At 46.5% G+C, this 25,289-nt stretch overlaps 1 protein-coding gene and 1 long non-coding RNA gene across 5 annotated transcripts in view; one reads left to right on the top strand and one right to left on the bottom strand.

Moving 5' to 3' along the window:
* The window catches only part of LOC141067166 (uncharacterized), a 56,309-nt gene extending 49,706 nt beyond the window's left edge, over positions 1-6,603 (bottom strand). The window contains exons 1-2 of the long non-coding RNA XR_012226444.1: positions 6,330-6,603; positions 4,988-5,181 (exon numbers count right to left, since the gene is read on the bottom strand). This is a non-coding gene — a long non-coding RNA (uncharacterized lncRNA). The remainder of the gene's footprint in view (positions 1-4,987; positions 5,182-6,329) is intronic.
* The window catches only part of FHIT (fragile histidine triad diadenosine triphosphatase), a 183,631-nt gene that overhangs the window by 122,727 nt on the left and 35,615 nt on the right, over positions 1-25,289 (top strand). The window contains exon 1 of one of the 4 annotated variants that reach the window (XM_073558033.1): positions 6,744-7,071. The exons of the other annotated variants lie outside the window; for them this stretch is intronic. The gene's annotated coding sequence lies outside the window, so the exon portion shown is untranslated. Of the gene's footprint in view, positions 1-6,743; positions 7,072-25,289 lie in introns of those variants that run through there. 4 annotated transcript variants of the gene reach the window in all.

Raw genomic sequence — 25,289 nt, 5'->3', positions numbered from 1 at the left:
TCACACAGCACAGCGTACACGTATCGCATACAGCTCACACGTATCACACACACAGCTCACACGTATCACACACAGCTCACACGTATCACACACAGCTCATAACACACATATTGCACACACACACAGCTCACACGTTTCGCACACACACATCTCACGTATCACACAATGCCCACACGTATCACACACACACACACACAGCTAGCACGTATCACACACAGCTCACATGTATCACACACAGCTCATACGTATTGCACACACAGCTCACACGTATCGCACACAGCTCACACGTATCACACACAGCTCGCACGTATCACAGCTCGCACGTATCACAGCTCGCACGTATCACAGCTCGCACGTATCACAGACACAGCTCGCACGTATCACACACACACAGCTCGCACGTATCACACACACACAGCTCGCACGTATCACACACACACAGCTCGCACGTATCACACACACACAGCTCGCACGTATCACACACACACAGCTCGCACGTATCACACACACACAGCTCGCACGTATCACACACAGCTCGCACGTATCACACACACAGCTCACACGTATCGCGCACACACAGCTCACACGTATCGCACACACAGCTCGCACGTATCACGCACATACAGCTCGCATGTATCGCACACACAGCTCGCACGTATCGCACACACAGCTCGCACGTATCACACACACAGCTCGCACGTATCGCACACTGCTCGCACGTATCGCACACACAGCTCCCACGTATCGCACACACAGCTCGCACGTATCGCACAGCTCACACGTATTGCACATACAGCTCACACGTATCACAGCTCACACGTATCACACAGCTCACACGTATCACACACATCACACGTATCGCGCACAGCTCACACGTCACACAGCTCACACGTATCACACACACACAGCCCACACGTATCACACTCAGCACGTATCACACACCCAGGCCACACGTATCGCACACACACAGCTCACACGTATCAGACAGCTCACATATCACAGACAGCTCACTCACACGTATCGCACACACACAGCTCACACGTATCGCGCGCACACAGCTCACACGTATCGAGCGCACACAGCTCACACGTATCGCGCTCACACAGCTCACACGTATCGCGCGCACACAGCTCACACGTATCAGACAGCTCACACGTATCACACACAGCTCACACGTATCACACACAGCTCACACGTATCACACACAGCTCACACGTATCACACACAGCTCACACGTATCACACACAGCTCGCATGTATCACAGCTCACACGTACCACACACACAGCTCACACGTATCACACAGCTCACACGTATCGCACGCACATAGCTCACACGTATCGCGCGCACACAGCTCACACGTATCGCGCGCACACAGCTCACACGTATCGCTCGCACACAGCTCACACGTATCGCGCACACACAGCTCACACGTATCGCACACCACAGCTCACACGTATCAGACAGCTCACACGTATGGCTCACACATATCGCACACACACAGGTCACACGTATCGCATACACACAGCTCACACGTATCGCACACAGCTCACACGTATCACACACAGCTCACACGTATCGCACGCAGCTCACACGTATCGCACACACACAGCTCACACGTATCGCACAGCTCACACGTATCACGCACACACACCGCTCACACGTATCACGCACATACAGCTCACACGTATCATACACAGCTCACACCTCATACGTATCGCACACACACGGCTCACACGTATCACACACAGCTCACACGTATCACACACACAGCTCACAACTCACACGTATTGCACACACACACATCTCACGTATCACACACACACACAGCTAGCACGTATCACACACACAGCTCACATGTATCACACACATCTCATACGTATTGCACACACAGCTCACACGTATCACACACACAGCTCGCACGTATCACACACAGCTCGCACGTATCACACACAGCTCGCACGTATCGCACACACAGCTCACACGTATCGCACACACAGCTCACACGTATCGCACACACAGCTCACACGTATCGCACACAGCTCACACGTATCGCACACACACAACTCACACGTATCGCACACACACAACTCACACGTATCGCACACACAGCTCGCACGTATCGCACACACAGCTCGCACGTATCACACACAGCTCGCACGTATCACACACACAGCTCGCACGTATCACACACACAGCTCGCACGTATCACACACACAGCTCGCACGTATCACACACACAGCTCGCACGTATCACACACACAGCTCGCACGTATCACACACACAGCTCGCACGTATCACACACACAGCTCGCACGTATCACACACACAGCTCGCACGTATCACACACACAGCTCGCACGTATCACACACACAGCTCACAGGTATCACACACAGCTCACATGTATCACACACATCTCATACGTATTGCACACAAAGCTCACACGTATCGCACACAGCTCACACGTATCGCACACAGCTAGCACGTATCACAGACCGCACGTATCACAGCTCGCACGTATCACAGCTCGCACGTATCACAGCTCGCACGTATCACAGCTCGCACGTATCACAGCTCGCACGTATCACAGACACAGCTCGCACGTATCACAGACACAGCTCGCACGTATCACAGACACAGCTCGCACGTATCACAGACACAGCTCGCACGTATCACAGACACAGCTCGCACGTATCACAGACACAGCTCGCACGTATCACAGACACAGCTCGCACGTATCACAGACACAGCTCGCACGTATCACACACAGCTCACAGGTATCACACACAGCTCACACGTATCGCGCACACACAGCTCACACGTATCACACAGCACAGCGTACACGTATCGCACACACAGCTCACACGTATCGCGCACACACAGCTCACACGTATCACACACCACAGCTCACACGTATCACTCACACGTATCGCACACACAATTCACACATATCGCACACACAGCTCACACGTATCGCATACACACAGCTCACACGTATCGCACACACACAGCTCACACACAGCTCAAACGTATCGCACACAGCTCACACGTATCGCACACAGCTCACACGTATCGCGCACACAGCTCGCACGTATCACATACACACAGCTCGCACGTATCACATACACACAGCTCGCACGTATCACCCACACAGCTCGCACGTATCACCCACACAGCTCGCACGTATCACCCACACAGCTCGCACGTATCACCCACACAGCTCGCACGTATCACCCACACAGCTCGCACGTATCACGCACACAGCTCACACGTATCGCACACAGCTCACACGTATCGCACACAGCTCACACGTATCGCACACACACAGCTCACACGTATCGCACACACAGCTCACACGTATCGCCTACACACACAGCTCACACGTATCGCCTACACACACAGCTCACACGTATCACGCACATACAGCTCACACGTATCACACAGCTCGCACGTATCACACAGCTCGCACGTATCACACAGCTCGCACGTATCACACAGCTCGCACGTATCACACAGCTCGCACGTATCACACAGCTCGCACGTATCACACAGCTCGCACGTATCACACAGCTCGCACGTATCACACAGCTCGCACGTATCACACAGCTCGCACGTATCGCACACACACAGCTAGCACGTATCGCGCACACACAGCTAGCACGTATCGCGCACACACAGCTCGCACGTATCGCACACACACAGCTCACACGTATCACACATCGCGCACAGCTCACACCTCACACATATCGCACACACACAGCTCACACGTATCACACACACAGCTCACACGTATCACACACACAGCTCACACTTATCACACACACAGCTCACACTTATCACACACAGCTCACACGTATCGCACACAGCTCACACGTTTCGCACACAGCTCACACGTATCGCACACACAGCTCGCACGTATCACACAGCTCACACGTATCACACACAGCTCGCATGTATCACAGCTCGCACACAGCTCGCACGTATCGCACACAGCTCGCACGTATCGCACACAGCTCGCAAGTATCGCACACAGCTCGCACGTATCGCACACAGCTCGCACGTATCGCACACAGCTAGCACGTATCGCACACAGCTAGCACGTATCGCACACACACAGCTAGCACGTATCGCACACACACAGCTAGCACGTATCGCACACACACAGCTCGCACGTATCGCACACACACAGCTCGCACGTATCGCGCGCACACACACAGCTCGCACGTATCGCGCGCGCACACACACAGCTCACACGTATCGCACACACACAGCTCACACGTATCCTACACTCTGTCTCACAGCTCACACACAAGTAGCTCACACAGCTCACGCTCACACAAGTAACTTACACACACGTATCACACAGCTCACGCTCACACGTATCACACACACATGTATCATACAACCCACACACACATGTATCATACAACTCACACACAGCTCACACACGCATGTATCACAGCTCACACGCACAAGTAGCTCACTCACCATGACAGACAGCAGTCCTGCATAAACCAAGGAATGATGCGCACAGGACCTGTGGTGAGGTCACAGGAGGGGAGGAGTCATGGGTCACATGATCGGGGGCCCTGACATCTTCCTTCCTGTGACCGCATCAATTACAGCCTCTTGCACGACCACAGCATCAGCGTGCAGAGGCTAAATTGTAGGTGCTGTGAGTAGAGGAGCGCACAATGCCCTTCTGCCTGCCGCTTGAGCAGCTGGTGCAAATCGCTTCATTATAGGTGCGGCCCTGTCTGGGGGCTCTGCGGGGCTGTGTGTCTGTGAGTGTTTGTGGATGCAGGCATCGTCCGATGGGACTACAAGTCCCATTGGGCTATGCCTGCTGCACTAACAGTGAGTGACACATTAGCCAATGATGGGACAGTAGTAGTCCCATCATCCGGCTAATGTGTTGAATGTAAAAAAAAAAAAAAAACATACAGAACATACATATTACATACAACACATAACATAGAGTACATACTTACCAATCACCTAATTCCCAAAGCCCTCATCTCCTTTAATAAATAAATAAAATACTAATGAAACTTTTTATTTCTATAGCGCTGACATATTCAGCAGCACTTTACATTACAGAGGGGATTTGTACAGACAATGAAGAGAATACAGAGTAACACAGATACCAAAAGGAGTGAGGGCCCTGCTGCTTGCAAGCTAAAATCTATAAGGAGATAGGGGAGACACAAAAGGTAAATGGTACAATGTGCTTATATTGGACAATACAACCACCATAATATACTACACACGGTATGCACGTAACTGCATGAACCTGTCAACAACCAGTATGTGTACAAAACAGACACATGGATATTAAGTACCACTCTTCCTGTATATATACACTGCACACTACCCCTCCTCCTGTATATATACACTGCACAGTACCCCTACTCCTGTATATATACACCGCACAGTACCACTCCTGTCCTGCATATATAAAAAAAAAATACATTATAACACAGTGACACCTTTATTCTCCTGGTCAGTACGAATATAATGATAACAGGTCAGTGTTACCAGGAACACATTAAAAATGATACCCCTAAAAGCTATGGCAAAATGTATTTTTTTCCCAACTCTGGCCCATTTAGAATTGATTTCCAGTTCCCAATTACATTGTAAGCAATGTAAACTAGTGCCCTCAAAATTAGAGCTTGTCCTTCAAGAAACAAATGTGAATTGAAAAATGAAAACACAAAAGTGGCAATGTGCGCTATTATGCGTGAGGTAATGAATGGCGTGCGCTGCTACACTGACTGTGCCGCATACATAGCAGGTGACAGCTGCATAATACAGAAAGCACCCAGGTGAAAAGATCGGGGGGCTGGTGATGCCACCAGAGCCTGATTATTTAAGCCCTGAGATGCCACGTTCAATATCAAGCGCAGCATCTGTGAGTAGGAGCATAAACAGATGACTGGAGCCCCTGCAGTGAAATTTTCCATTGTAAGCTATAACAGGTGGAAAAAAGTCATAAATAATGATACTCAACAGCATGAGGCACTATGTGGAGGATATTTAAGCAGCAAATATGCAGACAATACCACCCTGTTTGTCCAAACAGTGACAAGACTAATAATTATAAATATAAATATTTGCGCTAGAAATAATATCCTATGACCCAATGAGGAAAGGAATTGAGAGGGAGAAAATTATATAAATATAAAAAACTGCTGACACCTAAAGGGAGGAATCAGATAAAGCATACAGTAGCAATAGGCTAATATTGAATAGTGATATAATTCCTCTGAAATTCCTGTATGCAGTTAAATCCTTAATGCATAGATAACAATATAATTACTCCCAAAATACCTTTATGCAGCTGAGTCCTGGTTCAAATGGTGTTGCTGTTCCGGGTCCAAAGTGAGGTAGCGACTTAAAATATTTGCCAGAGGGGTGAACAGTTCTCAGTGGTTCACCTTTATGCAGCTGAATCCTGGTTGAGGCGGTATTGCTGTTCCCGGTCCAAAGTGAAGTAGCGGTTTCCAATATTCACCTACGGTGTGATCACAGGTATCGGACGTTGTCCCGGCCAGTGACAATCGTCCTGCTAGCTGAAGCGCTCACCGCCAATGAGGGGCGGCAGAGGTGCAGTCTGCTAGCTTAAGCCGGCAAGGTACAGGACCTTGCGTAACCCTGATGAAGGAAGCAGAAGCCTTCCAAAACACGTAGGAAAGAAGTTTGGTCCTCTAAGCGCTTCTTAGCCGATCACCTGACTTACCATGTGACCATGACGCCACGCAAGGTCCTGTACCTTGCTGCCTTAAGCTAGCAGACGGCACCTCTGCCGCCCCTCACTGGCGATGAGCGCTTCAGCTAGCAGGACGATTGTCACCGGCCGGGACAACGTCCGATACCTGTGATCACACCGTAGGTGAATATTGGAAACCGCTACTTCACTTTGGACCGGGAACAGCAACACCGCCTCAACCAGGATTCAGCTGCATAAAGGTGAACCACTGAGACTGTTCCCCCCTCTGGCAAATATTTTAAATCACTACCTCGCTTTGGACCCGAAACAACACCGTTTGAACCAGGACTCAGCTGCATAAAGGTATTTTGGGAGTAATTATATTGTTATCTATGCATTAAGGATTTAACTGCATGCAGGAATTTCAGAGGAATTATATCACTATTCAGTATTAGCCTATTGAGGTTAACACTCGTGTATGCTACTGTATGCTTTATTTGATTCCTCCCTTTAGGTGTCAGCAGTTTTTTATATTTATATAATTTTCTCCCTCACAATTCCTTTCCTCTTTGGGTCATAGGATATTATTTCTAGCGCAAATATTTATATTTATAATTATTAAGCTATAACAGGGCCTTTTGTATGATTTAATAGAAAAATGCTGTGATGATTTAAATTATTTGATAGCAAGTGCTTGCATCCTGCCTTGAGAAATAGAAGTTTCATACTTACTTGCTTCCCACCTGAGGTCCTCCACTCTAATGTTCTGGGTCCCTTTGTATTTCTCTCTGCCACGGCATAGGCATGGTCGCCTGCTCCACTGCAGTCAATGACTGGCTTCACAAGTCACCACTGAAATCATTTATTGGCTGTAGCTCGAGCTGTGGTATATGGCATGTAACCACACTGTGGACTGGTCTGTGGCCAAGGAGAAGGTGATTTAGAGGACTATGGAGTGGGTAAGGACCGATTCACTTTTCAATTTTTCAAGGACTGTTGTCCACATTTTTCATTAGCAGCAAGCTAGCATACACATTGATTGTAATGTGTGTTCACACCTCAGTATTTTTTTAATTACCGTGGGTCAATGAAAAAATTCAAAGACGTACTATTTTTGATCCATCATGTGGACCAAACACGCTCAGTAAAGTCCGAGTCTGTGAAAATCACAAACACAACAGGAATGACATCCATGTTTGGTCCTTTTTCAACTGATCGCTGTATTGTATTGTAAATTAATTAGCAGCTCAGCAGTGTCCATGGAATACGGATGACACACGGAGACCACACAGACATGAAGTAGACCCTTCATGGGTAAAACATGGACACCTTTTTTTGAAATACCTCAAACTGACACGGCAATGTGAAAGTTGACAAATGACAAAGTACAAAGCTTCTGTTTTGAGAGGCATGCTGAGGGCACATGCTAGAAAATAATGTATCATGTTTTAAATACTTTTTTCTCAACAGTGTTCACACAGGAAAAGGATTTGCCAGGGGAAATGCAAAGTGATAATGTAAACTCCCCATTAAGTATTACCTGCCTAACCCAGGAAGAAGTGCAGAACCGCCTTAGTAAGATTAAAATTGACAAATCACCAGGCACTGATGGCATTCACCCTCGGGTATTAAGGGAGTTAAGTAATGTGATAGACAGGCGTCTATTCCTTATATTTAAAGACTCTATAGAAACCAGGATCTGTTCCTTTTGATTGGCAGCAAGCAAATGTGGTACCAATATTCAAAAAGGGGTGTGTTGTGAGTTCATTTTTCCCTTCACCATTGAGGTCTGATGAACTCCCTCCTCTGGTGAAGGAAGGTAGTGAGACTGATTACCAAACACCTGGGCAGCTAGATGATAACTGGGTGGCTGGAATTGAGGACTGGATATAAGGCTGCCGACGCCCTTCTTCCTGGCTGGTGATTTTCCTGCTGGATTCTTGGAGACCTGTCTGATTCCTGCGTCTCAAAGCTAAGTTTTTCTGCTCTGCTTTGTACTCTTCAGTTTTGTTTTTGTTTTGCCTTGTTTTTTGGGAGTTCTGCCATCCCCGGCCGGGGCTGAGCTGAATTCCATTTTTGTCTCTGATCTGTTGATCTTTTGCTCTGTCTTCAGAATATACCTGAGTGCTGATATAGTCTTTTGAAGCCTAGCGACTTCAGGGCCTGTTTTTCCTATCAGTCGGTTGGCTCATTTTGATAGGGGTTTTGCGGATGGCAGACAGCAGCTTTCCTATCCTGTCCAATGTAGTTAGCTTGGGCCCCATCATTTGCTCAACCTATCTTTCTATCTGTGTTAGTGTTTTCATCTTGCTTCACCGTCATTATATGTCGGTGTGCCCGTAGTGATGCTCCTGTTTTCTCCACCTCTCCCCAGTCGCATGATGTTCCTGACTATTTGGCTGACTTTTATGATGTATTTAGTGAGAATGAGTCTGCGTCTTTGCCTCCTCATAGAAGTTATGACTGTGCAATTGAGCTGAACCCGGGGTGTAAATTCCCCAAGGGTCGGCTTTTCAATTTATCTGTACCCAAGCACGAGGCTATGCGATCCTATATTAAGGAGGCATTGGAGAAGGGTCATATTAGACCATCCTCTTCACCCTTAGGTGCTGTTTTTTTTTTCGTGGCTAAAAAGGATGGTTCATTAAGGCCTTGTATTGACTATCGTGCCCTCAACAAAATTACTGTTAAATATCAGTATCCGTTACCCCTGATTTCTGATCTATTCTCCAGAGTTTCTTCCTTTCAGGAGCTGAAGCGAAGATTCACTTCTGCTCCAGTTTTGCGGCAACCTGATGTCTACTCCCGTTCCAGGTGGAGGTGGACGCTTCTGAGATTGGTGCAGGAGCGGTGTTGTCCCAAAAAGATCCTGTGACATCTAAAATGAATCCTTGTGCTTTCTTTTCCCGAAAGTTCTCCCCATCCGAACGTAACTATGATGTGGGGAATCGGGAACTGTTGGCCATGAAATGGGCATTTGAGGAGTGGAGACTTTGGTTGGAGGGAGCCAAACACCAAGTCGTGGTCCTTACTGACCACAAGAATTTGATTTACCTGGAGTCGGCCAAGCGCTTGAACCCTAGACAGGCTAGGTGGGCCTTGTTTTTCACACGTTTTGATTTTGTGGTCTCTTTTCTTCCGGGCACTAAGAATGTCAAGGCAGACGCCCTCTCTAGGAGTTTCCTTGCTGATTCTCCTGTTGTGACTAAGCCTGCTACCATCTTAGGCGAGGGGGTAGTTCTTTCTGCCATCTCGCCCGATTTGAGATGTGCTCTGGAAGAGTTTCAGGAGGACAAACCTGAGCTTTGTCCCAGTGGAAAGTTGTATGTTCCTGACCAGTGGAGGAAGAGAGTGATGTCTGAAGTTCATTGCTCTGCATTAGCTGGTCATCCAGGTATTTTTGGTACTAGAGATCTGGTGAGTCGGTCTTTTTGGTGGCCCGCCTTGTCTTGTGATGTCAGGAATTTTGTGCAGTCCTGTGGGACTTGCTCCCGGTCTAAACCTTGTTCTCGCTCTAGTGGCTTGTTGATGCCTTTGCCGGTGCCCAGGAGGCCATGGACCCATATTTCAATGGATTTTATCTCTGATATGCCTGTCTCTCAGAGAATGACTGTTATTTGGGTGATTTGTGATAGATTCTCTAAGATGGTCCATCTTGTACCACTCCCTAAGTTGCCTTCTTCCTCTGAGTTGGTGCCCTTGTTTTTGCAACAGGTGGTTCGCTTGCACGGGATTCCTGAGAACATTGTATCTGACAGAGGAGTTCAGTTTGTGTCTAGATTTTGGAGGACTTTCTGTTCCAAGCAGGTAATTCAGTTGTCCTTCTCCTATGCGTTTCACCCTCAGACCAATGGGCAGACGGGGAGAACAAACCAGACTTTGGAGTCGTATTTGAGATGTTTTATTTCTGCCGATCAGGATGATTGGGTTTCATTTTTGCCCTTGGCCAAATTTGCTTTAAATAATAGAGCTAGTTCTGCCACTTTGATGTCACCTTTTTTTTGTAACTTTGGTTTTCACCCTCAATTTTCTTCAGGGCAGGTGGAGCCTTCTGCCTGCCCAGGTGTTGACACTGTGGTGGAGAGAATGCACCAGATCTGGGACCAAGTAGTGGATAAGTTGTCCCTCTCCCAGGAAAAGTCCCAGCGGTTTTCCAACCGGCGTAGGACCGTTGGTCCCCAGTTTAAGGTGGGTGATATGGTTTGGTTGTCATCAAAAAATATCGCTATGAGGGTGGCTTCTCCTAAGTTTAAGCCTAGATTTATTGGACCTTACAAGATTTTGGAGATTATTAAGCCGGTCTCTTTTCGGTTGGCTCTTCCTGTCACATTTAAAATTCATAATGTGTTTCATAAGTCCTTGTTGAAGAGGTTTGTTGAACCAGTAGTTCCTGTGGTGGCACCTCCTGACCCTATATTGGTTGAAGGTAACATGGAATATGAGGTAGAGAAGATACTGGATTCCCGTCTGGCTAGACGGGAGACTCCAGTATTTGGTTAAGTGGAAGGGTTATGGTCAGGAGGATAATTCCTGTTTCTCTGCCTCTGATATTCATGCCGAAAGATTGGAGCGTGCCTTTCATCGGGCTCACCCGGATCGCCCTGGTGGCATGGATGAGGGTTCGGTGGCCCCTCCTCAAGGGGGAGGTACTGTTGTGAGTTCATTTTTCCCTTCACCATTGAGGTCTGATGAACTCCCTCCTCTGGTGAAGGAAGGCAGTGAGACTGATTACCAAACACCTGGGCAGCTAGATGATAACTGGGTGGCTGGAATTGAGGACTGGATATAAGGCTGCCGACGCCCTTCTTCCTGGCTGGTGATTTTCCTGCTGGATTCTTGGAGACCTGTCTGGTTCCTGCGTCTCAAAGCTAAGTTTTTCTGCTCTGCTTTGTACTCTTCAGTTTTGTTTTTGTTTTGCCTTGTTTTTTGGGAGTTCTGCCATCCCCGGCCGGGGGTGAGCTGAATTCCATTTTTGTCTCTGATCTGTTGATCTTTTGCTCTGTCTTCAGAATATACCTGAGTGCTGATATAGTCTTTTGAAGCCTAGCGACTTCAGGGCCTGTTTTTCCTATCAGGCGATTGGCTCATTTTGATAGGGGTTTTGCGGATGGCAGACAGCAGCTTTCCTATCCTGTCCTATGTAGTTAGCTTGGGCCCCATCATTTGCTCAACCTATCTTTCTATCTGTGTTAGTGTTTTCATCTTGCTTCACCGTCATTATATGTTGGGGGCTGCCTATTGCTTTGGGGTCTGCTCTGGGGCAGTTTAGTTTTTCCCCCTTTCTGTCTTTAGGCTATGTAGCTCTCTGGCTGTGATCGAGGGGTCTAGGGCACCGTAGGAACCCCACACGGCTACTGCTAGTTGTTGTGGATAGGTTCAGGGGTCTGCAATCCGATAGCTGCCAACCTCTCTGGTTTTTCTGGACTTAGCTGGTATTTTGTTTTTTCCTCCTTCGGTGGCTCATCATAACAGGGGTGTAAAAGGGAACCTGGAAACTATAGGCCGGTAAGCTTAACATCTGTTGTGGGTAAAATTTTTGAAGGGTTTCTAAGGGATACCATTATGGAATATCTCAATGTTAATAAATGTTTAACTCCATATTAACATGGATTTATGAAGGATCACTCTTGTCAAGCTAACATGATCAGCTTCTATGAGGATGTAAGCTCTCAAATGGACCAAGGAGAATCATTGGATGTCATTTATCTCGACTTCTCTAAAGCATTTGACACTGTCCCACATAAAAGATTGATAAGTAAGATGAGAAAGCTTGGGCTAGGGGAAAATGTGTGTAGATGGTTAGGTAGCTGGCTTAGTAATAGAAAACAAAGAGTGGTTATTAACCCCTTCCTGACATCAGACGTACTATCCCGTCCATGGAACCCGGGCCCCTATGCCCATGGACGGGATAGTACGTCTACCGCGATCAGCGGCGCCCACGTGGTGAGCGCCGCTGATCGCGGCCGGGTGTCAGCTGATTATCACAGCTGACACCCGGCACAATGTGTCAGGGGCGGTCACGGACCACCCCCTGACACGTTAACCCCTTGCACACCGCAATCAAACATGATTGCGGTGTACCGGGGGTTAAAGGGAAGCATCGGCAGGGAGGGGCTCCCTCCGTGCTTCCCTGAGCCCCCCACGGCAGCGCAATGTGCAGGGCTGCTGCGGGGGCTCCTTTCCTGCAGGCCCCCAAATCCAAGATGGCGACGGGGGCCTTCTGGGGCCTGCAGGAAGCTGGCTTCCTCAGTGCCTGCAAAGCGCAGGCATGAGAAAGCCTTCTGCACTGCCTGTGACAGATCGCTGATCTGTCACAGTGATCTGTGATGTGACAGATCAGCGATCTGTCACAGAACAGTGATGTCCCACCTGGGACTATTTAATAAAGTAAAAAAAAAAATAAAAAGTGAAAAAATCGCCAAATAAATTACAAAAAAAAAAAAAATATTCCCCCAAATAAATCCATTTTTTGAAAATAAAAAAAAAACAATAATAGTACACATATTAGGTATCGCCGCGTCCGTAACGACCCGCCCTATAAAACTGTCCCATTAGTTAACCCCTTTAGCGAACCCCTTAAAAAATTAAAATAAAAAACGAAGCAAAAAATAATGATTTATCATACCGCCAAACAAAAAGTGTAATAACGCGCGATCAAAAAGACGAATATAAATATCCATGGTGCCGCTGAAAACATCATCTTGTCCCGCAAAAAACGAGCCGCCACACAGCATCATCAGCGAAAAAATAAAAAAGTTATAGCTCGCAGAATAAAGCGATGCAAAAATAATTATTTTTTATATAAAATAGTTTTCATTGCATAAAACCGACAAAACATAAAAAAACGACCTAAATGAGGTATCGCTGTAACCGTACTGACCCGAAGAATAAAACAGCTTTATCAATTTTACCGCACGCGGAACGGTGTAAACGCACCCCCCCCAAAAGAAAATCATGAAACGCTGGTTTTTGTTCATTCTGCGTCCCAAAAATCGGAATAAAAAGCGATCAAAAAATGTCACGTGCCCGAAAATGGTACCAATAAAAACGTCAACTCGTCCCGCAAAAAATAAGACCTCACATGACTCGGTGGGTCAAAATACGGAAAAATTATAGCTCTCAATATGTGGTGATGCAAAAACTAGTTTTACAATAAAAAGCATCTTTTAGCGTGCGACAGCCTCCAAACATAAAAACCGCCATAAATAGTAAATCAAACCCCCCGTTATCACCCCCTTAGTTAGGGAAAAATAATAAAATAAAAAAAATGTGTTTATTTCCATTTTTCCATTACGGTTAGGGTTAGGGCTGAGATTAGGGTTAGGGGTGTGTTGGGGTTAGGGTTGGAGTTATAATTGGGGGGTTTCCACTGTTTGGGCACATCAGGTGCTCTCCAAATGCAACATGGCGTCTGATTTCAATTCCAGCCAATTCTGAGTTGAAAAAGTCAAATGGTGCTCCTTCCCTTGCAAGCTCTGACATGCGCCCAAACAGTGTTTTACCCCCACATGTAGGGTATCAGCCTACTCAGGACAAATTGCAAAACAATATTTGGGGTCCAATTTCTCCTGTTACCCTTAGGAAAATTAAAAATTGGGGGCAAAAATATCATTTTTGTGGAAAAAAATGATTTTTTTATTTTCACGTCCGAGCGTTATAAACTTCTGTGAAGCACTTGGGGGTTCAAAGTGCTCACCACACATCTAGATAGTGTACCAAATGCACATGACACCCGCAGACCATTCCATCAAAGTCTGCATTCCAAAACGTCACTGCTTCCCTTCCGAGCCCCGATGTGTGTCCATACAGTAGTTTTCTCCCACATATGGGGTGTCAGCGTACTCATGACAAATTAGACAACAACTTTTGGGGTCCAATTTCTCCTGTTACCCTTGGGAAAATGAAAAAATTGGGGACTAATTGATCATGTTTGTGGAAAAAATACGATTTTTTTATTTTCATGCCCGGGCATTATAAACTTCTGTGAAGCCCTTGGGGGTTCAAAGTGCTCACCATACATCTAGATATGTTCCTTAGGGGGTCTCGTTTCCAAAATGGGGTCATTTGTGGGGGTTTCCACTGTTTAGGTACATTAGGGGCTCTCCAAAGGCAACATGACACCCGCAGACCATTCCATCAAAGTCTGCATTCCAAAACATCACTACTTCCCTTCCGAGCCCTGACGTGTGTCCATACAGTAGTTTTCTCCCACATATGGGGCGTCAGCGTACTCAGGACAAATTGGACAACAACTTTTGGGGTTCAATTTCTCCTGGTACCCTTGGGAAAATAAAAAAATGGTGACTGAAAGATCATGTTTGTGGAAAAAATACGATTTTTTTAATTTCACGCCCGGGCGTTATAAACTTCTGTGAAGCACTGGGGGGTTCAAAGTGCTCACCACACATCTAGATAAGTTCCTTGGGGTGTCTAGTTTACAAAATGGTGTCATTTGTGGGGGGTTTCCACTGTTTAGGTACATCAGGGGTTTTCCAATCGCGACATGGTGTCCGATCTCAATTCCAGCCAAAAACGTCAAATGGCGCTGCTTCCCTTCCGAGCTCTGCCATGCGCCCAAATAGTGGTTAACCCCCACATGTGGGGTATCAGCGTACTCAGGACAAATTGCACAATAACTTTTAGGGTCCTGTTACCCTTGGAAAAATAAGAATTGAGGGTGAAAAGATCATTTTTGTGGAAAAAATATGATTTTTTAATTGTACGGCTGTATGTTATAAACTTCAGTGAAGCCCTTGGGGGTTCAAAGTTCTCACCACACATCTAGATAAGTTCCTTGGGGGGTCTAGTTTCCAAAATGGGGTCACTTGTAGGGGGTTTCCACTGTTTAGGTACATCAGGGACTCTCCAAACGTGACATGGCGTCCGATCTGAATTCCAGACAATTTTGCATTGAAAAAATCAAACGGCGCTCCTTCCATTCTGAGCTCTGCCATGCGCCGAAACAGTGGTTCCCCCCCACATATCAGGTATCAGCGTACTCAGGACAAATTGCACAATAACTTTTGCAGTCCAATTTCTCCTGTTACCCTTGGTAAAATAAAAAAAATTGAACCTGAAGTATTTTTTTTGTGAAAATAAGTTAGATGTTCATTTTTTTTTTAAATATTCAAAAAAATTCCCGTGAAGCACCTAAAGGGTTAATAAACTTCTTGAATGTGGTTTTGAGCACCTTAAGGGGTGCAGTTTTTAGAATGGTGTCACTTTTGGGTATTTTCTATCATATAGACCCCTCAAAGTGGCTTCAAATGTGATGTGGTCCTAAAAATAAAATGGTGTTGTAAAAATGAGAAATCGCTGGTCAAATTTTAACCCTTATAACTTCCTAACAAAAAAAAATTTTGGTTCCAAAATTGTGCTGATGTAAAGTAAACATGTGGGAAATGTTAGTTATCAAGTTTTTTGTGTGCCGTATCTCGGATTTAAGGGCATAAAAATTCAAAGTTGGAAAATTGCGAAATTTTCGCCAAATTTCCGTTTTTCTCACAAATAAACGCAAGTTATTTGAATGAAATTTTACCACTAACATGAAGTACAATATGTCATGAGAAAACAATGTCAGAATCATCGGGATCCATGGAAGCGTTCCAGAGTTATGACCTCATAAAGGTACAGTGGTCAGAATTGTAAAAATTGGCCCGGTCATGAACGTGCAAACCACCCTTGGGGGTGAAGGGGTTAATGGTGCATACTCAGATTGGGTCAGGGTTACTAGTGGGGTACCACAGGGTTGTGTATTGGGCCCCCTACTATTTAATATATTTATTAATGATCTAGTGGATGGCTTACACAGTAAAATATCAGTATTTGCAGATAATACAAAACTATGTAAGGTAGTTAACACAAAGGAGGACAGTTTGCAACTACAGACAGATTTGAGTGAATTGGGCTGAAAAATGGCAAATGAGGTTTAACACAGATAAGTGTAAGGTTATGCACATGGGAAGGAGAAACAGATGCTACAATTACTTACTAAATGGGAAACTGCTGGGGAAATCAGACATGGAAAAAGACTTGGGCATCTTAGTCAATAAAAAGCTAAATTGGAGTGCCCAGTGTCAGGCAGCTGCCACCAAAGCAAATAGGGTCATGGGAAGCATTAGAAGAGGTCTGGGGACACAAGATGAAAACATATTTCTCCCTCTTTACAAATCACTCGTCAGACCACACTTGGAGTATTGTGTGCAATTTTGGATGCCGGTGCTCAAGAAAGACATTACTGAACTTGAAAGGATTCAAAGGCGGGCTACTAAAATGATAAATCGAGTTGGTTCACTACAATACCCAGAAAGGTTATCAAAATTAGGTCTTGTGAGGTAGCGCTGTCATTCAAGGTTGGGGGACACTCACTTGGCAGCCACACAATTAGATCCAGCTCGGGTTTTCATAAGCCATAGCATAGTCCATGAGGTTTATTTGTCATCATAAACCACAGCAATATAAACAGCATTACAGGATAGCGTCCATTATACAGGCTATTCAGCCTCATCTTTATCTCACCCACGTCATGGTTGCCACATGGCTGTTGCTCCAGGCTGCAGAAATCCACTCACTCCTCAGGGACTCTCAGACGCTGGCTGCCATTACACACACAGCCGCTCCACAGGCTGTTAGTGAGGAGATCCTCTTCACGGGACCCTCCAAACTGGACCAATCAGGTCCCAGCATTCACCGCTTGTGACCTACCCTGGCCACCGTAAATGGTCCGTAGCCACGCCCACTGGGTCACATGGCTATGACCTCATCAAAAGTCCTTCACACACTTACAAAGCCTTTTACTATAGGCGTTTTCAGACACACCCCTGGGTGGGTTTGTAGGTAACCAGAACCCGCCCATTTCTCTAGTTACCTGAAGACTTCTCCCTTATACTTAGAAACAACACCTCAGCAATGATATTGCTGATCACACATACACAAGTATCCATCTCAAAGCCACCCACTTTGAGATACATAACTATCCTTCAGGATTCTGCCACTCATCCGTTCTCTGGGGACATCCACACAGCGCCCCCTAGTGGATACAGTGGTCATTACACCACATACCCCACCCCTCTGTTCAAACTTGTGGGGTTGAACACACAATCTTACACCAGGATCTCGAGACCGGGCACTCATTACACCTTGCCCCATAGGTCGAGAGAACCGTCTCCATCTGTCATACGGCCTCATCACTGCGTTAGGCCTCCCCCGCCCCCAGCGGTCAAAATATCGGTCATTATCTTTGACCCTCCAGTTGCAGTCTGTCTGCGTCATCAGACACTGTTTAGTCACCACCCTCCTAGAGTGCGATTCGTCACCTGACCGTTCTCCCAATGACCGGCTCTCCCGGTTGGTACGGTCATCAGTCTTAATCAGTCCTACTGTCTGGCCTGAGTCTGACCCATTCAGCGTCTCACAGGAACTGCGGTCTCTCAGCCTCGCACGGCCCATCAAACTGCCACTTGCTGACATTCTTCGGCCACCTGCCATGTCACAACTTGGAGGAACCCTTCGGGTCCTTACATCTTGGGTTGGAGGCGGCCACCACCTGGTATTCCGTACTTCTTTATTAATTCACTGACGGTTCAGCCTCAACTGCTCAATTTCTTGCAGATACCCCACTCGATACTCCATGAGCATCCGAAAGTCTCTCAGGCTCTCCATGGAGCCAACCACAATGATGGAAATTCTACCCACTTCACTGGATACTGGGTCTTCAATATCAGGAGGGATCCTCACCCTCACCACACCGGAGATATTCACGAGGTCTTGCGTCACCTTCCCGGATCTTCCAATGATTCTCCCAATCAGAGCTTTGGGTACCAGAACCACATCTTTCCGCAAACCCCGCCGATCCATAGCCTCCCTGGCTAACTCCAAGCGTCGAGCAGCTTTCACATTAGTCTGTCTGACCAACTGTTTGATGTGGAGACACTGCAAATGCATCTCTTTCAGGACAGCTACCCAGTTTGCTGTATCTTCTCTGGCGGATATTATCACTAACTGCCGAGTCTTAGGTGCCCAGTGCACCTCACCCGCCTTGACCGCCTCTTTGAAAGCCTCATGTACACCTTCCTCCACACAGGCGTCTTGCATGTCTTCTGGAACGTCAATCACAGTCTTGAAGGACTTGGTCTTGCTCTCTTCCAGGCCAGGAGGCTCTGGCCTTACCACGGACACTTCCCTCACTACAGTTGACCCGACCGGGTGACTGTCTTTTTCAGTTCTTAACTCATCAACTTCACATGATTGGATCACTTCATGACCCTTGGCCACTATGGCTACTGGCAGTTCTGTCTTATTATCACTCACGCTCACCCGCGGTAAGTCTTTGTCCAACTTCTCTCGCAGAAGACTTTTTACTACGCCTCTGAGTTCCTCCATCTCTTCCTTGAGGTTCTTGTTCACACTTTGCCAGGTGGACAGGTGACCTCTGAGCTCCAAGACTTCTTTCTCGCGCTCCTCGACCCTGTGCTCGGCCATTTGTCTCAGGACTCTCTAGTTTGACATGTTCATCCACCTCTTCTCTGAGGGTCTTATTCAGTCCTTGCCACGTTACCATGTGACCTTTGAGCTCAGAGACTTCTTTCTCTAGCTCCTCTAGTCTGTGCTCCCTGTCTCTCTCAGAGCCACAGTCACCCCCCCAGAGTCTGAGTCACCCCGACCTGCCGAGTAATCCTTCCAGCTACCCATTAACCGTGCGACTACTTCAGCCGTCTTATCCACCATGTCAGCGTCAGTTTTGTCACGAGATGTCTGGTCCGTCCGTTGGGCTGACCTACCCCTTTTCCCGGTCACTTCCACCTCTGACCTTTCTACGTCAGGAGCCATCACCGTCTTCGAATTGGTTAGCCCAACAGTAGGAACGTCTCCACCCTCCTGGCATATATCATCAAACCTGACAAAGTCCCGGCCCCACTCCAAGGCATACACTAAGTCTGATGGTATACTGCCACCTTGGCACTCACTGCCTCCGAGCCCCTCAAACATTATTCTGTCTACCGCATAGTTCACCGTGACCCCATGTTTACAGCGAATCTGGACCATTTTTTCGGTCAGACAGAAAGTGAGAGGAGTTCCTACCAGAGTCACCTGACTCTTTGAGTCCAACCGTCCCGAGATCCCTTCCCGGTGTAGCATCACGGTGCACACTTGCGGCCAGTCATCACCCGGAAAGAATATCCCACATTCTGGAAATGACATACATGAACACTGCAGTTTCCCAGACATACCCACTGAGCCAACCAGTGCTGCCATTTCTTCAAACTCGGCCCCTTTCTGGACCACCACCCCAATTTGGGTCACCGCCTCCCTCTGAGACTCCACTCCTTTTTGGGTTACCACCCCAATTTGGGACTCCACCCCCTTTTGGGACTCCACTTCTTTTTTGGTTACCACCCCAATTTGGGACTCCACCCTTTTGGGCTACCACCCTGATTTGGGTCACCGCCCCCTTTTGGGACTCCACCCCCTTTCGGGATCTACCCATGTCTGGTATAGCGTTCTTCTCAGACCACTGTTCACACCACACAGTTTGTCTCTTACGATACCACACAAGTCTTTGTTGGCACCACCACAGCTCCTGCTGTCACCGATCACCGGCACTACCGGCTGCTGTTCACACACAGTGGCTGGTGTCGCTGCAGCTCCTGCTGCGCCGTCTTCGTGGACCCGCCGATCCACCGGAAGCCGCTTGTCACCTTTGTGACCCCACTGAGCCACATCAAGCCGCTTGTCACCTTCTTGACTCCCACTGAGCCACCACAGGCTGAGTTGAGAAAAAGAAGAAAAAACACACCACAAAAAAAACTCACGTGTCCTGACTGTGTGCTATTCAGGACGCTCCTGTCTCCACCTGAGACCGTCCAACACACAGGGCGCACTGGGTGCGATTCAGGGAGCGACCCTCCTCCCAGGGTCTCCCCACACACCGGCCTCACCAGGTCCAGGGGCTCGGCGGGTGCTCTTCAGGACATCTGTCTCCGCCTGAGACTACCCAACACTCGCGCCTCACCAGGTCCAAGGTCACACCACGTGCTCCTGGGATCCGACTCTGCTCCCAGGGCTGACCCTCCAGGACCTTTCCTCACTGAACTCTCCAGGTACACTGTCTTCCTCACTGACCCAGGTCAGTACCACACGAACACCAGTCCGATACCAGTCGGCCACACGGGTCACCGTTTTACTCATTGACCCAGGTCAGTACCACACGAACACCAGTCTGTTTCTCCTGTGTTGCCCACACAGGTCCTCGGGTACCTCTTCTCCGCAGAGGCACACTAGCAATTACCAGTCTCTTTCTCCTGGGGAAGCAGCTGCACTGGGCTCACCGATCCGGACAGTGCCTTACTAGGCTGCCCCATGGTTTCCAGAACCACAGCCGGACAGTGGCTTCCACACTGGCAGGCCGTCACAGGCTCTGCTCACATGTTGCCAGTCAGCAGCACATCACACGGCTTCCCAACCGTCAGCCCTCCTGGCTCAGCGTTGCTCTTTGCCACCGAATTTTGCAGTCCTTATCCGTTGCTCCCAGCAACAAGGCTACACCACTGCCCGCATTCTCCACCAATTGTGAGGTAGCGCTGTCATTCAAGGTTGGGGGACACTCACTTGGCAGCCACACATTTAGATTCAGCTCGGGTTTTCATAAGCCATAACATAGTCCATGAGGTTTATTTGTCATCATAAACCACAGCAATATAAACAGCATTACAGGATAGCGTCCATTATACAGGCTATTCAGCCTCATCCTTATCTCACCCACGTCAGGGTTCCCACATGGCTGTTTCTCCAGGCTGCAGAAATCCATTCACTCCTCATGGACTCTCAGACGCTGGCTGCCATTACACACACAGCCGCTCCACAGGCTGTTAGTGAGGAGATCCTTCTCCTCACGGGACCTTCCAAACTGGACCAATCAGGTCCCAGTATTCACCCCTTGTGACCTACCCTGGCCACCGTATATGGTCCGTAGCCACGCCCACTGGGTCACATGGCTATGACCTCATCACAGGTTCTTCACACACTTACAAAGCCTTTTACTATAGGCGTTTTCAGACCCACCCCTGGGTGGGTTTGTAGGTAACCAGAACCCGCCCATCTCTCTAGTTACCTGAAGACTTCTCCCTTATACTTAGAAACAACACCTCAGCAATGATATTGCTGATCACAAATACACAAGTCTCCATCTCAAAGCCACCCACTTTGAGATACATAACTATCCTTCAGGATTCTGCCACTCATCCGTTCTCTGGGGACATCCACACAGCTCCCCCTAGTGGACACAGTGGTCATTACACCACAGTCTATTTACTCTAGAAAATAGAAGACTTAGGGGAGACCTAATATATGTACAAGTATATCAGAGGGCAATACAGAGATCTCTCCAATTAACTGTTTGTACCAAAGACTGTGACAAGAACAAGGGAGCATTCTCTTCGTTTGGAGGAAAGACAATTTCTGCACCAGCATAGAAGAGGGTTCTTCACGGTAAGACCAGTGAGGCTCTGGAATTCTCTTCCTGAGGAAGTGGTGATGGTCAACTCACTGAATGAATTTAAGAAAGGACTGGATGCTTTCCTTATGAGTAACAGTATAGAAGGTTACGAATAACATAATATTATAGGTAGATGGTTGACCCAGCTTAGGGGAAGGAATCTTTTTTCCCTATGGAGAAAATTGGCTTCTTCTCTGGGTTTTTTGCCTTCCCCAGGATCAACAATGCAGAACAGCTGCACTAAAAATAGGCTGAACTAGATGGACATAAGGTCTTCCTTCAGCCTTCAAAACTATGTTACTATGAACATCCCCTTTGCAGCTAAAAGTATGCTGCATCTTTAATTATTGCAAAATAAGATAATGCAAAACATTTTCATCTTTGCAATCAATGAAATAATAGTATTATTTGTTCTTATATGTAGGACCAATGTGATTTCTGTGCAAGGTGAATAAGCAAGAGCCGAGGATACTGCATAGAACACCAGATCAGTTGGTAGCCAGTTATACATTGATAGGTGATACAAGAAATCTCATTGATAGCTTGCGTTTGGTGTTAATGGTAGAACCTTGACTTAGAAAAACAATGAATACAAATTGCAATTTAACCACTAGGGTAGTGGAATATGACCGGATCTACTGTATGACACACACTGCTTGTTGTATCCCACAGTGGACCCACTCTGGAGGAGGATCGTGTCAGTGTTATACTAATATATATACTCATATATATTGCTGGGTTCTTCCTACTGCTCTGTAATGAAATGTGCAGGTTGTCACTACATCTAGTTATATCACAGAGCAGGAGGACGCATATGGCATTATAGATGAGTACAGTCATATGTTAAAATTTGGGCACCCCTATTAATGTTAAACTTTTCTCTTTCTAACAATTTTGGTTTTTGCAACAGCTATTTCAGTTTCATATATCTAATAACTGATGGACTCAGTTATATTTCTGGATTCAAATGAGGTTTATTGTACTAACAGAAAATGTGCAATCTGCATTTAAACAAAATTTGACCGGTGCAAAAGTATGGGCACCCTTATCATTTTCTTGATTTGAACACTCCTAACTACTTTTTACTGACTTCCTGAAGCACTAAATTGGTTTTGTAACCTCATTGAGCTTTGAACTTCATAGCCAGGTGTATCAAATCATGAGAAAAGGTATTTAAGGTGGCCACTTGCAAGTAGTTCTCCTATTTGATTCTCCTATGAAGAGTGGCATCATGGGCTCCTCAAAACAACTCTCAAATGATCTGAAAACAAAGATTATTCAACATAGCTTTTCAGGGGAAGGATACAAAAAGTTGTCTCAGAGATTTAACCTGTCGGTTTCCACTGTGAGGAACATAGTAAGGAAATGGAAGAACACAGGTACAGTTCTTGTTAAGCCCAGAAGTGGCAGGCCAAGAAAAATATCAGAAAGGCAGAGAAGAAGAATGGTGAGAACAGTCAAGGACAATCCACAGACCACCTCCAAAGACCTGCAGCATCATCTTGCTGCAGATGGTGTCACTGTGCATCGTCAACAATACAGCGCACTTTGCACAAGGAGAAGCTGTATGGGAGAGTGATGCGAAAGAAGCCGTTTCTGCAAGCACCCCACAAACAGAGTCACCTGAGGTATGCAAAAGCACATTTGGACAAGCCAGTTACATTTTGGAAGAAGGTCCTCTGGACTGATGAAACAAAGATTGAGTTGTTTGGTCATTCAAAAAGGCGTTATGCATGGAGGCTAAAACACACAGCATTCCAAGAAAAACACTTGCTACCCACAGTAAAATTTGGTGGAGGTTCCATCATGCTTTGGGGCTGTGTGGCCAATGCCGGCACCGGGAATCTTGTTAAAGTTGAGGGTCGCATGGATTCAACTCAGTATCAGCAGATTCTTGACAATAATGTGCAAGAATCAGTGACGAAGTTGAAGTTACGCAGGGGATGGATATTTCAGCAAGACAATGATCCAAAACACCGCTCCAAATCTACTCAGGCATTCATGCAGAGGAACAATTACCATGTTCTGGAATGGCCATCCCAGTCCCCAGACCTGAATATCATTGAACATCTGTGGGATGATTTGAAGCGGGCTGTCCATGCTCGGCGACCATCAAACTTAACTGGAATTGTTTTGTAAACAGAAATGGTCACAAATACCTTCATCCAGGATCCAGGAACTCATTAATAGCTACAGGAAGCAACTAGAGGCTGTTATTTTTGCAAAAGGAGGATCTACGAAATATTAATGTCACTTTTATGTTGAGGTGCCCATACTTTTGCAGCGGTCAAATTTTGTTAAAATGCAGAGTGCACATTTTCTGTTAGTACAATAAACCTCATGTGAATCCAGAAGTATAACTGAGTCCATCAGTTATTAGATATATGAAACTGAAATAGCTGTTGCAAAAACCAAAATTGTTCTAAAGAAAAAAGGTTAACATTAATAGGGGTGCCCAAACTTTAACATATGACTGTATATAGCAGTGTAATGCCGGCCCGATCTTCCTCCAGAGCAGATCCACTGTGGGATACAAGCAGCGGGCATCCTGCAGTGGATTAGTTCGAATGAAAGTACCCTAAAGGTGGTATACAGGGATTCTATTACAAGGAATCTGTTGCCAATCTTATGTTGTCCTCACCATGTTTAACAAACTAGTGACAGTTACCCGTATCAAAAATCCGGGTCACTCAGTTGTACCAAAATCTTGTTTTGGAAGCTAGAGCACGTAATGATGAGTCGTAAATATTCATGAGTTCCTGAGGTTCTCAGGACCCTGATGCTAATTTGAGTTAAAAAAAAAAAAAAATATATATATATATATATATATATATATATATATATATATATATATATATATATATATATATATATATATATATATATATATATATATAATATAGCGGGGTGTGGAGAAAGGCAGGAGCTCATGAACATCAGCACTCGTCATTCACTGCTGACAGATTCCCCTTAAAGAGTAAATCTTTGTGTGCAGACACTCTCAAAGAGTTTCTGAGGAGAGTCTGTCTTTAGTATTTTACTGAGGTCTGAACATGCCTTTGTATAAGAAGTCATATAATATTGGAAA

Source organism: Dendrobates tinctorius, unplaced genomic scaffold, assembly GCF_039654945.1.
Source record: "Dendrobates tinctorius isolate UK_male_01 unplaced genomic scaffold, ASM3965494v1 ptg000012l, whole genome shotgun sequence".
Taxonomy (NCBI): domain Eukaryota; kingdom Metazoa; phylum Chordata; class Amphibia; order Anura; family Dendrobatidae; genus Dendrobates; species Dendrobates tinctorius.
This window is presented reverse-complemented; position numbering and strand designations above follow the sequence as displayed.